Consider the following 16,477-nt stretch of genomic DNA (forward strand, 5'->3'; position numbering starts at 1 on the left):
AATTCCGATACCACAATAACTTCAAAACGGTGCACTTTATTCAAATATCAATTATAGTAGTGTATGAAACAAGTTGCAAAAAAGAAGATTATTTCAGCACTAGTCGTACATTTATCCAACGCTGTTTACCGAGTAAGATAAATACAACAAGTGCTGAAAATATTCAAACGAATCGAATGTATTTCTTTTCGTTACAAGTGCTGAAAACAATAGCTTTTCAGCACTCGTCATAAATGGGTATTGATTTTTTTTTTGCAATTCCGTTGTGAAATTACTTACTTTTTTTTCTCATTCTCAAGTGCCGAGATGGCCTACTTTTCATCGCAAAGAATATCAGTACTGAAATAGTAATTTATGCAACAAGTTGCTAAAAACAGATTTGAACACAACATATTTTGCAATCCCCTTCGAATTGGATTTTCAGTGAATTATAGTCTAAGCGAGTCGAAATACAAACAACATTTTTTTGCAATTCCGAAAAACACCTTTTTATTTTCAGTCAAATGTCCATTTGTTTAGTAAATTCACCGATCAAATCAAAATAATATTGAAAATTATTACTCTTCGATGCAAAAGCTAAAAAGTTCAACTTTTCAGAACCATTTCAGAGGTAGAAAGTTGATTTTTTCAGCCCTTATATCACTACTATTACTACTATTAAAGTATTACTTTTCGATTCTGATATTTTTGGTAGAGAATAGTAGGCCATTTCGTCGTCCAAGAAAGGCAGGAAAAATAAGTAGTTTCACGGCGGAATTGTAAAATATACTGTTGATCCTTTAAAACATACCAAAAATTAAAAAAAAACCGAAGTGGGTAAAGTTTGTCAAAATTGAGTTTTTGAGAAAAAAGTTTTAAAACGTTTATTTTCCGTGTACTCATTTTTTATTAAAAGTCTTGTACAACTTTGCACAAGATATTACAAATATCAGCGCATTGGATGAAAATAAGCATCGTTAAAGTCGCTGCTCAGCAAGAATCGCAATCTAAAAGTCGTCAGTTTGAATCCCAGAGTGGAAGGTAGCGTGGCCTACGGATATGTCAAAAAGACAAAAGTGTTCAATTTACAAGCACTATAGCCCCAGAAGCTAGCCTGAAATTTTGAGCGCATTTGGTTAAGGTTTAGTTGTTCCACTCTTGATCAGAAGTTATGAAGAAATTTCAATAAATATAATTAATTTACTTTTCACTTTTTAACTCTTCTTCGAGAAAGTATTCCTATACCCTATGAAATTTTCTAAAATTAGAAGTTTCTTATAGGTTTTGATCCGGGGAACAACTTTGTAGAACATTGCAAAGCGCTAGGAATTAATCAAGAAAAGATACAGGTGAATTTCAATGAAACTTTGTAGACATGTTATCCTAGGTATATATAAGCCATTTTTGTGTATATGGAGCCAACAGTACTCGAAAATAACATTTGAGAAAGGCGTAGGTATTTGAATATTTTTGTATTTTTGTAATTTATAAATTACTGTATCTCGAAGCCGTTGCGTCGTATCAAAAAGTGGTCAAAGACAAACTTGTAGGAAATTGGACGGGCTTTCTGAAAAAAATACACTGAAACAAAAATACACGCCACATCTATGAGATTTTTTGATTTTTATGTCTAAAACTCAAATTTAAAGGTGATGTAACGATTTTTTTTCGGTCAAAAATTTTGAGGAAATAGCCTAAAATGTTACCAAAAGACTGACGAAAAATGCAGGATGGTATGTCTCTCCTAAAAAAATACAAAAATCATTTACAAAAACTGTTTTTTTTTTTTAAATGCTCTAAACGTCAACATTTTTAAGAACCCATAGTAGGAATCGATTCTCCAGACAATTTTACATAAAAGTCTCCATATTGACCATTTTCCTATGTACAATCCTTGGGAAGATACAGTGGCTTTAAAGATAAAAATGTTGAAAAAACGGGTTTTTTTGTGGTTTTTGGCAATATCTATATGACAGACTTGGTTTTTCAGTCTCGTAAATATTTTTACCGGAAAGCTCGTCCAATTTCCCATAAGTTTGCCTTTGACAGCATTTCAATTGGATGTAAGGGCTCACAGATATAAGCTTAATTACATTGCTCATAACTGAAAAAAGAATATTTTTTTTTTCGTCAGTCTTTTGGTAACATTTTAGGCTATTTCCTCAAAAATTTTGACCGAAAAAAAATCGTGACATCACCTTTAAATTTGAGTTTTAGACATAAAAATCAAAAAATCTCATAGATGTGGCGTGTATTTTTGTTTCAGTGTATTTTTTTCAGAAAGCCCGTCCAATTTCCTACAAGTTTGTCTTTGACCACTTTTTGATACGACGCAACGGCTTCGAGATACAGTAATTTATAAATTACAAAATACAAAAATATTCAAATACCTTACGCCCTTCTCAAATGTTATTTTCGAGTACTGTTGGCTCCATATACACAAAAATGGCTTATATAGGCCTAGGATAACATGTCTACAAAGTTTCATTGAAATCGGAGAGGGTCGGGTACAAAAGTACCAGAAAAATACCTGTTTTGAGCTGGAATTGCTCAATAGATGCAACAGAGATTAATTTAGATTCATTTTTCAACAAAGAGTAATAATCTATTTTGCAAAATTTTCTTTGAGGTAGCTTAAACAATATTAAAATTAAAAAATAAATTAAATACAAATACTGCCAACCAAACCTGTCCACCGGAACGGTTCGCTTGCTCACGTTTCTTCCAGCCTTTCACTGTCTTGGAGGAGAGCGCTCTCCACTATCCACAAGCCCCAACAGCAGCAGCAGCAGCAGCGGCCCCAACATCACACTTATACAAACACGTGCGAGAGACCCTTCAGCACACAAACAACAACAAAATGGTATGCATAATACGTTCGTACGTACAAGAAGTTCAGCCTGGTCGTCGGCCGTCGTCTTGGGAGATTTCTCCGACTTGGCGACTTGGCGTTCAGTAGACAACGAACCCTGGCTGCACGCCGTCGTGTGCAGATCGCGCGCTCTCTCGCATCTCTCGCAGTCTTCAAGTCGTCGGTCGTGGTGAAGTCGTCACGCGCTACGCATAGCTAAGCAGCGCGCGTTGAGTTGCGCCCGTGAGCTGACATCTCAGCGACTTCGGAAAGTGGATTACGTCTGCTGCTGCACCACCTTTCATTTCGTCGTGGCCAAGAAAAGTGAGTGTGGTCTTTTTTTCTCGAGTTTTCTCGAGCGGTGAAGAGTTTTCACTTTTCATCGGGATCATCTGCGGCGAGTGCGAGTGCAGGAAAAGATTTTTTCGAGGTTTTCCAAAACGGCTGAGCGCAGATTGTGTTGCGACACAAATGTCAAAACCTTCACCTTTTCGCGCGGTGCTGTGTGTGCGGGAAGAAACTCGAAACTGGAACCTCGGTGGACACGTCGTCAGCGGAGCTGGACTGTTAAACTGGGTGTTGAATATCAATGAAATGTCACCGCTGGAAGAACTTTGGAGGAATATTTTGAAGAATCGACAGTGAAATCTGTGTAAAAGTGACAAAAGGCAACCCATTAGTGGAAGTGACTAACATTTAGCAGAAGACACTATGACATAAATCAGTGAAGGAAAAAGAGCAAGAGAGAAAGCTTGGAGTGGATTTGTGCAATGGAGTTGAAAACATAATACACATGCAATTGTTACGGCAGACGAAGACGAACACTAAACTAGCAAAAAATAAAAATAAAAAAAGAAACGAGAGAGAGCGCAAGACGCTTCGTGATTTATGAGCATGAAAGCTTCGGAGGAATTTGGAATAGATTGGAAACCGGTAGCATACAGCACTGAATGGTTTGTTGTTTGAAGGATGAAAGTTTGGAAAATGTTTGAATTACTAAATTATCATAATTCTATCAAATTTAGATCGATAAAAAAATGTCAATTAACGAACAACAGTTCAAACTCTATAATAGAGTTTTCGATAAATTTTCATCAAAATACAAAGTCTCTAGCTTACCGATTTATAACGTGTGTTTCGTGTACAATGACACGAAAACTACCTAAAACTGCTTCAAAATGTTTAAACAAGATCAAATGAAGTACAAAACCTTCATTTACAAAAGTGTTTATAATAATTTGCAGGCAAATTTTCATTTTAAGTTTTTTTTCGATACCAACGTTTCGGCTTTTCTTTGAAGCCTTCTTCAGTCGATCAGTGGATTCTTTGTCAAAACAAAAACAAACAAAACTTGACTAAAAATAACATGCACCAGCACAAATTTCAAACTAATTTGTTTAATGTTCTCTGAAAGGTAACACCAAACCCGAATCAATAGAACCATATAAAAGTAAAAAGACTAGGTCAGTTAAAAATTTAATTGATAACGCAACATCAAAGACACATTTAAAAGCATTTTGCATCCTGTCAAATACAAATTCACGGCAAACTGTGGAAGTGCAGGCCAAAAGAGCACCGAGCTGGTATTTTCTTAGATTCTCGGGTCGACGGTCTGAGTAGGCAAACAAAATCACGAAGTATTTGTGTGGTTGGGTGAAGCGATTGAGCAAGTCGCTGGCAGCCTGAGAGTCGAGTTCGATCGCGAATGGTTGCGAGCTCCGGTCGGCCAAAATTCGCTCGGCGATGAGTGAGCAAATTCTGATTTGATGATTTATTTTTTTTTTTAATTCGAGCTCAAATTTGTACAGTATGAATATATTCCGAACAGAAAAAATAAAAATAAAAATAAGGAAATTAAACATTAACAACGAAACCGAGCGAATATCCAAGAAAATTTACTCGTAACGGACTTGAATTGAATCGAAACATTCAACATCAATTCAAAATAATCCAAAATGAATAAAAGTGTAAATTATTCTGGTAAAGATGTAGCAAATTATACATACAAATTTGGCTATTTCTTTAAAAAATGTTACTAAATTTATTTAGTTTACTAAAAAACTGATAAATCATTATTGATACTCTAAATAGCAGTCTATTTCTGACTATTTTTCTCTACTCTGATGGAATTCAATTTTTTATTCTAAATTCTTATTGTTTGCTCCTCCGGTCAATGATATTTTTTCTGTCTTTTTTTTCTACTGAATTTTAATTTTAAATAAATGTTTGCTTATAATTGATTTTAGAAATCAATTCAACTAAAAAAACTCTGTGCCATCTTGAAAAAAAAATTTAATAGAAAAAGATGAAATTTATTTTTAAAAAACTTGTTGGTATGAGAATAACTGCTATTAAATGATTGATGATATCATCCTTTTGATAACTTGATGATTCCGAGATTTTTTTTTATTTGATTGATTTTTGTAAACGACATATAAGTATTCGCAGCATTCACTTCTCAGTAAATGTTGTAACAATTTTATGTTAATGTATGTTTTGCTAACAATTCTTTAAATGGTTAATATCACTAATACAATTTACTTTAAAAGTCTTTATGGATCAAATATTCAATTTGTCGTTATTTAAACAAAATATCTTAAAAAGTTGATAAATTTTACGGGATTTCACGGATGTCTTCAAATTTCACGAATTTCACGCTGTCCGCGAAATCGTGAAAATTCCATACCCCTTGTTATAAGATTGACATGTACACCAATAATTTCTATGTATTCAATATATTTTCAGTAGAAATTGATTTGGTGATGATGTTTCCCAAGCATTAAGTACACTGATTAAAATGATTTTCTTATATAAGAGCATGGTTTTAAAAATAGAGTTATAAAACTGTTGGTAGATGGTAACAATGATTTTAAGTTATCAAATCTCATTACATTGCGCTCAAGCGGGACAAATATTTGTCCCATTTGCATTCAAAGCATTCAGTTTCAGAAAAGTGAAACATTTTAAAATTAAGCGTTGGACAACTATAAATTTATGGACAACATACTGCTTAAAAACCAATTCAAAAAGTTCACAAAGACCTGAACCGAAACTTGCCCAACCGGGTTCGCCGCCGATAAGTACATTCAAGTCACCACTGCGCTGCGCTGCTGGCAGACGAAAGCAGTTCTGGATTTACAATCTCCACTCCACTCACTAAGCTTGAGCTGTGACATTACCAACTCACACACACCCTCACAGCACATTACAAAGTGTCCTGCTATGACCCAAGTAAGACCCTCACGTACTAAATCGATAGCGGTGTGCTCTCTTATACTAACTGACATTTTGGTAGTTGCGAGAAAATCGATTTTTAAACTTTGAATTACTGTTTCTGGAAAACTATTCGACAAACAATTGTTCTAACAATTTTAAAGTATGCACCTGACATTACTTAAAGACATTGTGAAATATAAAAACTTTTGAAATGCTAGAAAAATTTTGGCAGAGAAAATACGAAAAAAAATCATGCTTGCAATTGGCACAAGTGTGTTTTGGGAGGTAATTTGTATGAGTTAGCACAAACGTGCACAGGGCTTCGGTACAAAAGCGTGCAAAGTAATTTTATTGTTAAAATAGTTCAAATTAGTTGTTTCAATGTTATTTTTTCACGAGTTAGTTAATTTAAGCGTAAGAAAAACATTTTATATCAAAACTTTTTTCAAACACTTATTTTAGTTTGAATTTGGTAGGAAAATTAACCTATTGAAAAAATTAGCATTTAAATCCAAATTTTTGTATGAAAAAATTAGTGAAATTATATTTTTTATTAATATAATTGTAAAACCATCCATAATACATCAACTATGACGAATACTAGGTTGATGTATTCCTAAAAACATAAGAAAATGATGTTGTAAAAACTTTTAGCTAGTTTATTTTATTTCAATTATATCATACGACCATTCAAAAACGAATGGTATCCAAGGCACAAACCGTTATTTAGATTTATGGTGAATTGCAGTTGGAACAAGTGTGTCTCATGCAATGGAATCGATGAATGTATTGAATAGAACAAATGTGCCCTAAATAAATTAAATACGTAATATTTTTAAGTATGGACGTGGGTAATGGGTTGGGGAAAAATGTTGTTACGTCATTTTTTTTGCATGGACGACCCCTGCAGTTGAGCTAGGAGTGCACAACGACTTGAAGAATGTTAAAATTTGACTTTTAGGTTGGGCTAAGTGGGTAATGGGTTGAGGAAAAATGTTGTTACGTCGTTTTTTTTTTTTGCATGGACCCCTTCAGTTGTGCTAGGAGTGCACAACGACTTAAAGAATGTTTCAAACTGGGCTTTTGGGTTAGGCTAATTGGGAAATGGGTTGGGGAAAATTCAGTTGTGCTAGGAGTGCACAACGACTTAAAGAATGTTTCAAACTGGGCTTTTGGGTTAGGCTAATTGGGAAATGGGTTGGGGAAAATTGTTGTTACGTCGTTTTTTTTTTGCATGGACGACCCCTACAGTTGAGCTAGGAGTGCACAACGACTTGTAGAATGTTAAAATTTGACTTTTAGGTTGGGCTAAGTTGGAATAGGTTGGGGAAAATTGTTGTTACGTCGTTTTTTTTTGCATGGACGACCGCTTTAGTTGTGCTAGGAGTGCACAACGACTTGAAGAATGTTTCAAACTGGACTTTTGGGTTGGGCTAAGTGGGAAATGGGTTGGGGAAAATTGTTGTTAAGTTGTTTTTTTGCCTGGACGACCCCTTCTGTTGTGCTAAGAGTGCACAACGACTTGAAGAATATTAAATTGGATTTTTAAATCTTTTTAAGTACTTTGTATGGGATTTTGTATGAGCTTTATTGTGCAGGAAACATGTAAGCAAAGTTTCGGCTACGTAACAACATTTTACAAGTGGGTTCCAACCCAAAAGACCAAATTGAAAACATTCTTTAAGTCGTTGTCCACTCTCAGCTTAACTGCAGGGTTCGATTATGCAAAAAAAATACTACGTACCGTTAGTGGGGGTGACACTGGGTCAGGGGGCTGAGATTGAGTCAAAGTATTTTTTTTACGGATTTTACCATTTCTCAGGTGCGTCTCTATGACTCTAAATTCTGTTAAAATGGTATAATATGGTATAGTAGCCCAACTCGAAAGTCCAATTTGAAACATTATTCATGTCGTTGTGCACGCTTAGCTCAACTGTAGGGGTCGTCCATGCAAAAAAAACGACGTAACAACAATTTTCCCCAACTCATTGTCCGCTTAGCCCAACCCAAAAGTCCAATTTGAAACATTCTACAAGTCGTTGTGCACTCCTAGCTGACGTATAGGGGTCGTCCAGGCAAAAAAAACGACGTAACAACATTTTTCCCCAACCCTTTGTCCACTTAGCCCAACCCAAAAGTCCAGTTTGAAACATTCTTCAAGTCGTTGTGCACTCTTAGCACAACTGTAGGGGTCGTCCATGAAAAAAAACGACGTAACAACATTTTTCCCCAACCCATTTCCCACTTAGCCTAACCCAAAAGTCCAATTTTAAACATTCTTCAAATCGTTGTGCACTCCTAACACAACTGAAGGGGTCGTCCAGGCAAAAAAAAACGACGTAACAACATTTTTCCCCAACCCATTTCCCACTTAGCCTAACTCAAAAGTCCGATTTGAAACATTATTCATGTCGTTATGCACGCTTAGCTCAACTGTAGGGGTCGTCCATGCAAAAAAAAATGACGTAACAACAATTTTCCCCAACTCATTGTCCGCTTAGCCCAACCCAAAAGGCCAATTTGAAACATTCTTCAAGTCGTTGTGCACTCTTAGTACAACTGCAGGGGTCATCCATGCAAAGAAAACTACGTAACAACATTTTAAACTAACCTACAGAACATAAATACACTAAGCCTAATCAATGGGTCGTCCAAACAAAAAAAACTACTTCACTAAACCATTTTAACACACTACACCTAACTGATAATTCCTTCTCGCTTCCAAATGTGCACACTTATGCTATTTGCCTTCCAAAATAGTGCTCCATAATATTGCTCAAACTAGTAAGGACACCTGGCAATTTACCATAATATTATAGTGTAATCTATTTTTATGGATTTGCGTGTTTTCAAAAGGTCAAGCAATGATGGAAAATAAGAGAGCACATCCATGATGCGTTCGAAAATGTCAGTTAGTACAAATGGTTGCAGGGCGATATCTCCGCGTAGGAAACGAATTTTTCAGATCTCTTAGAAGCGTTTTGTAGGGAATTTAATTAGCTAAAAGATGGCATCATTAACTCATTTTGGCCCAATTTTCAGTTAGAACATTAGAGCACACCGCTATCGAAATGCTACCAAGTCTCTCGCTCTCCCTCTCGTTCTCCACTGACTCCACTATGGCTGCTATTTGTGTACCACGTTCTGTGTTTGCACGGAGAGCAAAATGTCGTATACCGTCCATGGGAAACCAAACCAAACATACACCGACCCCTTAAGGTCCGACGGTTTTCTCTTTGTCGGTCTTGGTGTGCAATACTTGGAAACCCGCGCAAAACTGTGTTTGCCAAGTGGAGGCAAAAGAGCTTTTCCTTATTATTTTTCCGCGCACTCCAACGTTCGTTTCCAAAACAACCTCCAAATGCCGCGCCAATTATCGAACTCGTACCCGTGTGTGTGTTTATCTTGCATTTTTATTGGCACATTTTTACCTAATATTTATCATATTTATTTTCGCCCCATCATCGTAACCAGTTGGAGGAGAAGAAGAAATAAAGAAGTAAAGTGAAAAAAGCAAAGCAAAGTATAGTGAAAGGAACCGCCAACTGGGGTGAGATTGGGCGCGCGGCAAGGCCTACTACTAGCCAGCTGTTTGAGTGGTGGTGGTGGTAGTGATAATCGTGTGTGTGAGTGTGTGTTGAGCACACATACTCACAGCTACAGTATTCAGCCAACGAGTGAATGCAAAATCTTTGCAGATCGGAGCGGTAGTAACGAGAGCAGTAATAGATCATCTGATTGAACGCGAACGAGTGCGATTTCTAGGTTTCGAGCAAATTTAAAGGTAAGCGGAAAATGATTTCTTTTTCTTTTCTTTTTTGAATGGGGAATTGGAACAAGATAAGGGAGGAAAATGATATCGAATCAGCTTGTGTGATGAGTGAAGGCAAAAACATTTCAGAAAACATTGTGTTATCTATCAGAATCAAAATAATTTAATAACAAATCAAACTTTAATATTCAACACCACTGTTTCAGAACAACGTGGACAATTTCAAAAGATTTTTCAAAAACTTTGTTAATTCTTAGCAACTTTATATACCGTAAACCGGGGTGACTTTGATAGGATTTTAATTTATTTTTTTGAATATTTTCCAACTGGTAAGGTTTGTCTTAAGATTATTATTTTCAAAACATGTACTAGGGTAGCCTACACAAGGTCCATGTATCATTATTGAATAAAAGTTTTTTCAATAGTGTTTAAAAAAATAGTTACGTTAAAATTCTTAGTTTGAATTCCGGGGTGACTTTGATAGTCATAGTTTTTCTTCTTAAAATCAGATTTAAGGTGTTCAAACTTTCTTTTTACGTCAAATGTACCATTACTAAAGTTGCTAATATAGTTTTCAAGGAAAAAAAAATAAATGTTTATAATTAGTTAACTAAGTTTATAAGTTTTGTAACAAAATACATATAAATTTTATGTAAAATAGTTAGTCAGAATTTTGCCTGAAATTTGTTAAAAATAGTTTAGTTTATAAAATTATCGATTCATATTGCATTCTAAACTGAATTCAAAGCACGAATCAAAAGTTTTTACATTTTGTATGGAATTTGTTCAAGTAAAAATGCCTATGGAACTATGGATTTTTTTGAAGTCCTCACCTGAGGTAACGCTATAATCCTGCTCGGAAAATAAACTTCTTTCGGAAACGTCGTAGACCCATCTTCATGTATACCTATCAACTCAGAATCGAAAACTGAACAAATGTTTGTGTGTATGTGTGTGTGTACGTGTGTGACCAAAATTCTTACTCAGTTTACTCAGCACTTGCTGAACCGATTTTGACCAAACCAGTTGCATTCGAATTGGTTTGGGGTTCCATACGTCGCTATTGAATTATTTCAAGTTTTGATAAGTACTTGAAGTAGTTATGTTGAAAAATATGTTTTCACAAATACCCGGATCTCGCTTAAATGTATGTAAACTATGTCCGAATCCATCATCTGACCCATCGTTGGTTAGCTAATCGAAAGATCTGTCCAACGAGTTAAAAAAAAATGATGATCTGGCAACCCTGTCTCAAGTTATGACCACTTAAGTGATATTTGTGTATTTTTTTCTCCGGATCTTAAAAAATAAATGAATTTTTTTCCAAACCCATCATTTTACCAATTGTTGGTAGGCGGAAGGCATCAACCACATAGGTGGACTAAGTTTTTATTAATGTTTCAAAAACACATAATATTTAGTGGAAAATAGTTCGATCCTGGTGGTTTGACATGGAATCGCAGAATAAATGATTTTTTCTTTAAAAATATTTATGAGTAGCACGGCATTACAGTTAAGACTCGATTATCCAATGCCTCGAATATAGTTTTTTCAATTATTCAACTTCGGATAATCGAATCATGAAAAAAATATATTTTAAAGATGCTACAAACTTCTTATGTATATCAAACATAAAAACATATAAAAAAAAATAATTAAGATTTAACTCATATTTACAGCTTAACAAAGACTCTCAAATCCCAATACCAAACCTAAGCCAATCTCACCCGGTTTGCCAACTAGCTTAAAGCTTAATCATGAACCGGATTCCTGTCCCAACTATTCAGCCCCAGCCGTCTAGATTTGTCTTCCACACCAGCTAACTCACGAGCTTAATGTCACACACATATTGCTCTATTCCGCGCGCGCTCGTGTAATACAAACACAACAGCAGACCCCGTCGCAAGAAATGCAAACCAACAGCTCAAGACATCCATCGGACGATGACGACGACGACGACGGCCTTGTCTTTTGAATTGTTTCAGTTTGAGATTTTTTGCTACTGCTATTCAACTTTTCTTGTAACAGCAGCTCCCAGCACTGCCGAGCGTGTAGCTTTTGCCAGCACAGTTGTGAAAAGTTACATGAAATTTTGCGTAAATTGCAATTTAGCTTTTTTGTTTAAATGCAATTTAGTTAAGACGTCACTACATTTTTATTTTGAATTATTTATTTAAAAAAACTAAACTTTTTTCAACCGTGTCTCTCTCAAGATTTTCCATTCATTTTCTTGTGCCGACTAAGAAGCCAAACTCCTTTGTGGAGCACCCGCTCTCCGTGCATGTATGCAAACTGGTTTGGTTTCGGTTCTTTCTTGCGCGGGGAGAATGGTCTTGAAGGCGTTTTACGCCGTGTAACTTTGATGCAATTGGACCCCCTCGCTCGTTTTTGTGGCGGCCATTCTTTCGGGGACGGAATTTAAGAATGGGGCTCTAGCAGTCAAATTTCCGACAACAAATTTGACGAGTGCATGAAAAGCAATGAGTTGCTCTTTGGTTTACGTGTAAATTACGGTCAGAAAACGCTTGAAAACTAGAGAGACTTCAATGCGCGGTGCTAGTGGCGTAGACGACGAACCCAACTGACGAAGTTGAACGCGACCAGAGCGCAGTTGATTGATGATGGTGAAGATTGAAGATCTAGCGAAATTTATGGCATTCCTCAGGAGCGGAGGAATTTGTTTGAGATTCTACCAAAGGTTAAGTGGGTCCTCCGGGCAAATTACAGAAGTTGTGTTGCAGATTTGTCTGAGATAGATTTAATGCCAAAACATAAATTTGTTTGCACACGAAAAGATTCACTGAGAGAGTGAAACGAATATATTACTTTTACATTGTGGCTTAAAAGTCTCACTTTTCATAATGTCTAAATATTTTTTTGATTTGTAATGATTTTATCTAGGAAACCAATTAAACGTGACGAATCCTAGACTTGCTTTGCATACTTTCAGTGAGTTCAAAATTAAATAATTTTACTACCTACCGTAGAGCGCACTAAACTTAAGGAAGTACCTCCCCGTTAACCATTTCCATTAGGCAATGTGACAGCAGCGTTACGGCCCCAAAACGAGCTCTCGAACGATAGTGAAAAAAAGCAGGTAATAATCAAGTCTTGACTTATTTTTATGACCATAGGCTGCGAAACCTGTACACGTTCGTGGAACGAAACGGCCAGCAATTATTTCTCGAACTGGTTTGCAGCAGCGCCTCACAAACTGACAGACAACCGGAATCCACCAGATGAAGTTGATTTTACTTTCAATCTCTGCAGCAGCAGTTGCTACTATTGCCAGAGATGAACAGATGTGATACTTTAAAAAAAATAACTGTGCTAATACTTTGTCGGTATAACTTTTTAATTAAATTTACTTCTGAATTTTCTATTCTCTTGAAGGTCTTACGAAGTCTGTCTATAAATTTCCAAGAGATCATAAAAAATCCCAGGAAATGTCAAATTACCAACTCTGGGGATTTCAAACTTCACAAAATGATAAAAATGTTCCAAATTTTCGACATTATTTACCACCGCAATCTCACATGCATATGTGAATTCGCAATCGAATCGGCTCATCATCATCACCCCCATCAAAGCCGCCCACTGTGGGTCAGTTGCACAACCGATTTTTCCATGCTCGATATCAACTCGATCTCGCTAATTAGTTATCGCTGGCGAGTGTGGCTGCACTTGTACACATAAAATTTGAATTGCATCCTCCCACTCAAAAGCGGCCAAAGATGCTAGACTAGAGAGGAAGTGACATTATGAGGCAATCTCCGGCCGAGCAGGCACCAGCTAATTTATGCTATGCAATTAGGTTGCAAATTATGAACGATGCGCAAAGATTTGCATATTTCCCATTGTTGACTGTTGACTGTGGTCGAAGGCAACGGGTTTTTTGCGCGATGCATCACGAAAAAGAAGAAGATTTGCTAGTGCATGCATGTGCTACTGGCGAATGCAATTGCAATTTGCATTTTGGCTGCTTCGGGGGTTCGCCGCCGATCGTGACGGCGTACTTAAGTGGCTGATTTGTTGGGTTCAATTGGGGATAAAAATATGCTTACAAGCAATTTTTTTGTTTTGTTTGCTGTAAAGTTTGTTTGTTCTTGAGGCAAAGTAACCTACAAACTTTGGAGAAAAACCACTCGACAATGTCTAAAACTTAAAAAAAATCAAAGTGCACGTGTTTTAAAGGACAAAGGATAGATGCACAGATTTGTCTGTGTTTCACCGACATTTGAGCTTGTGCCAGACATGTGCACAAACTTCACTATTTTGTAAAAAAAAAATCAACCGAAACTTATTTCGTTTGACTTCACATGCTCAAAAATGATTTTTTTTATGGATTTCCATCACTATAATATTATAATAATATTTGAATTTTATAAAAATGCACAGCCATACACAGACTTTTTTACATACAATTAAAAAAAACCATGTGGCATCCCATCTTAGGACCCAAAAAATATAGAAAAATACTTTGTGATATTTGAGAGAAATACTAGTTATCCAAAAAAAAACGCGTTTCACTTGAAACATACTTTTTATAATTATTCTTGCTGAACTTTCAAAGATAGGATTGAATAGGAAATTTGCGGCTTCTGCAAAAAAGGCCATTTAGACATGTTTTTTTTTTTCTTTTGTGCATTCAGGATATTCTCCCATTAATTAAATACCGTTAAATGGGATGACATTGGTAGCCGTGGGTGACTTTGATAGGTTTAGGTTTTTTTGCAATATGAATTAAATACAAGCATGGAATTAAACTGACCATGGCAGAGAAGTGTACAAAGTATCACAAGAATTAGTTCTCAACAAATGTTAAAAAGTTTTGAGAGTTTGAATTAGTGTTTAAGTTACAATTGTTAAGTGCTATTGAAACGGGCTACAAAATTGGTTTTGGTGACCAAAACATTGCAAAAACATTACATTACATTTGAAAAAAATAATTGTAATGAATTTTGATCAAATTTGGAACTTCTTATTCACTTAACCTTGAATTAACCTAAAATTTATGTACATTTTATTGAAAATTAATGTACTCAGTTGAACTAAAATTGATTTGGGTAATTCTCCACCAACTTACACGAAATCGGAAAAATGATGCCCCGATCCCTCTTCGATTTGCGTGAAACTTTGTCAAAAGTGGTAATTTTTGTCTCTGATTACGAATCCGAGGTTCATTTCTCAGTATCTCGTGACGGAGAGGCGGTACGGCCCCTTCCATTTTTGAACATGCGAAAAACAAAAAATGCGTTTTTCAGTAATTTACAGAACGAAATGGTGATGATTCGGAAATTTGGTGTCAAAGGAACCAGAAGAGTCATTTTTTTCATTAAGAACAAAAATTAGCATTTTAAAATTTCTTATATTTTTTTCAATCTTTTCAAGGCTATTTTTTAGAGTGTAACAATGTTTTACAAAGTTGTAGAACAGACAATTAATAAAAAAAAACGATGATTTTAATTAGGACAGCAAAAGTTGGAAATATTAAGTTTTGTTTTCAATTTCCCAACAATTATTTCTTAATATGATTGAAATAAGTAAACAAATATCAGTTTTGACGTTTTTTATTAAAATCTAAATGAAATTTAGAAAAAAATAATGCACACCAATTTTATTTACTGCCTTTGGGTTTTCGTAAATTAAGGTTCATTCAAATTATTTTTTTTTGTCATTAACTGAAGATTAATTAAACTTCCCATACTAATATATTTCAACATTTAATGAATTGTTGAGTCGAACATAAAGATTTTGACGTAGACTTACGTCTTTGTCGAAGGTACTGGGGTGTCATTCCAAAAAACCCGGGCCGAAGGCCCTGGATTACTGCGTCATCCGTCAAACGCTTATATCTTCCTTCCCTCTAATCGAATCGACACGATTTATGTGCCATTCGATTCGAAAATTATTCAGCAATTTGCTATAAAACTTTCATTGTTGGCAAAATAGTTTAACTATTGAAACAATTGAATGTTTTAAAATGTTTTCAAAATGCAGAGATTTTGCAAGCAAAATGAGCGCTTCCCACTCACGGACGGGAATGTCAAGTACCTATTTTGAGGGGAAAATCATCTGAGCAACGCGACCGAGTGTCGGTCGCGAAAAAGGAGGAAGTAGCGGGCCGAAATCATACATAAGAACGTGCGCCAGAGCCCATTCCATCATTCACGTCTCAGACGTCGGACCGGCAGCAGCAGCAGCAGCAGCAGGAAAGCTCAGCCCAGAGCAGCAGCAGCAGGAGAGAGACCAGAGCAGCAACAGCAGGAGAGAGGGACCAGAACTGGAAAAGAAGTGCGCATCGCCTTCTCGTCGTCACCGTCAGCCAGTTGCCTCTCGATGGCCGGACCGTTAGGATCTTTCGTGGTTGCTGTGGTTCGGAGGTGCTTCAATCCCCATCCCTCGTCCCACCCGGGACGAGGCATCAACAAGATGAGGCGCGCGCCTGCTGCCTTCCGCCGAAAAGCCTCTCGTGGGTCAAGCCTTGGTTGTTAAACAATCGGGACATCCAACTAGCTCGTCGCATTCGCGGCGAGCGCTTCTGAAAGATTTACGTCTCATCAAATTCTAGTGTTGAAAGAGTTGCCCTCGTCCCACCCGGGACGAGGCAGCGAGCTAATTTGAATTTAAATTTCAGGAACAAATTTTGGTCTTCGGGG

The 16,477-nt window shown here is 36.3% G+C and overlaps 1 protein-coding gene across 3 annotated transcripts in view; it reads left to right on the top strand.

The window, feature by feature from the left end:
* The first annotated feature begins 2,942 nt into the window (after window positions 1-2,942).
* LOC6050141 (chitin synthase chs-2) overlaps window positions 2,943-16,477 on the top strand; it is an 81,736-nt gene continuing 68,201 nt past the window's right edge. For 2 of the 3 annotated variants that reach the window (XM_038261665.1, XM_038261667.1), the window contains exons 1-2: window positions 2,943-3,154; window positions 9,745-9,830. The gene's annotated coding sequence lies outside the window, so the exon portion shown is untranslated. Of the gene's footprint in view, window positions 3,155-9,545; window positions 9,831-16,477 lie in introns of those variants that run through there. The other variant, XM_038261666.1, reaches the window with a different exon arrangement.

This window comes from Culex quinquefasciatus, chromosome 3 (genome assembly GCF_015732765.1).
Source record: "Culex quinquefasciatus strain JHB chromosome 3, VPISU_Cqui_1.0_pri_paternal, whole genome shotgun sequence".
Taxonomy (NCBI): Eukaryota; Metazoa; Arthropoda; class Insecta; order Diptera; family Culicidae; genus Culex; species Culex quinquefasciatus.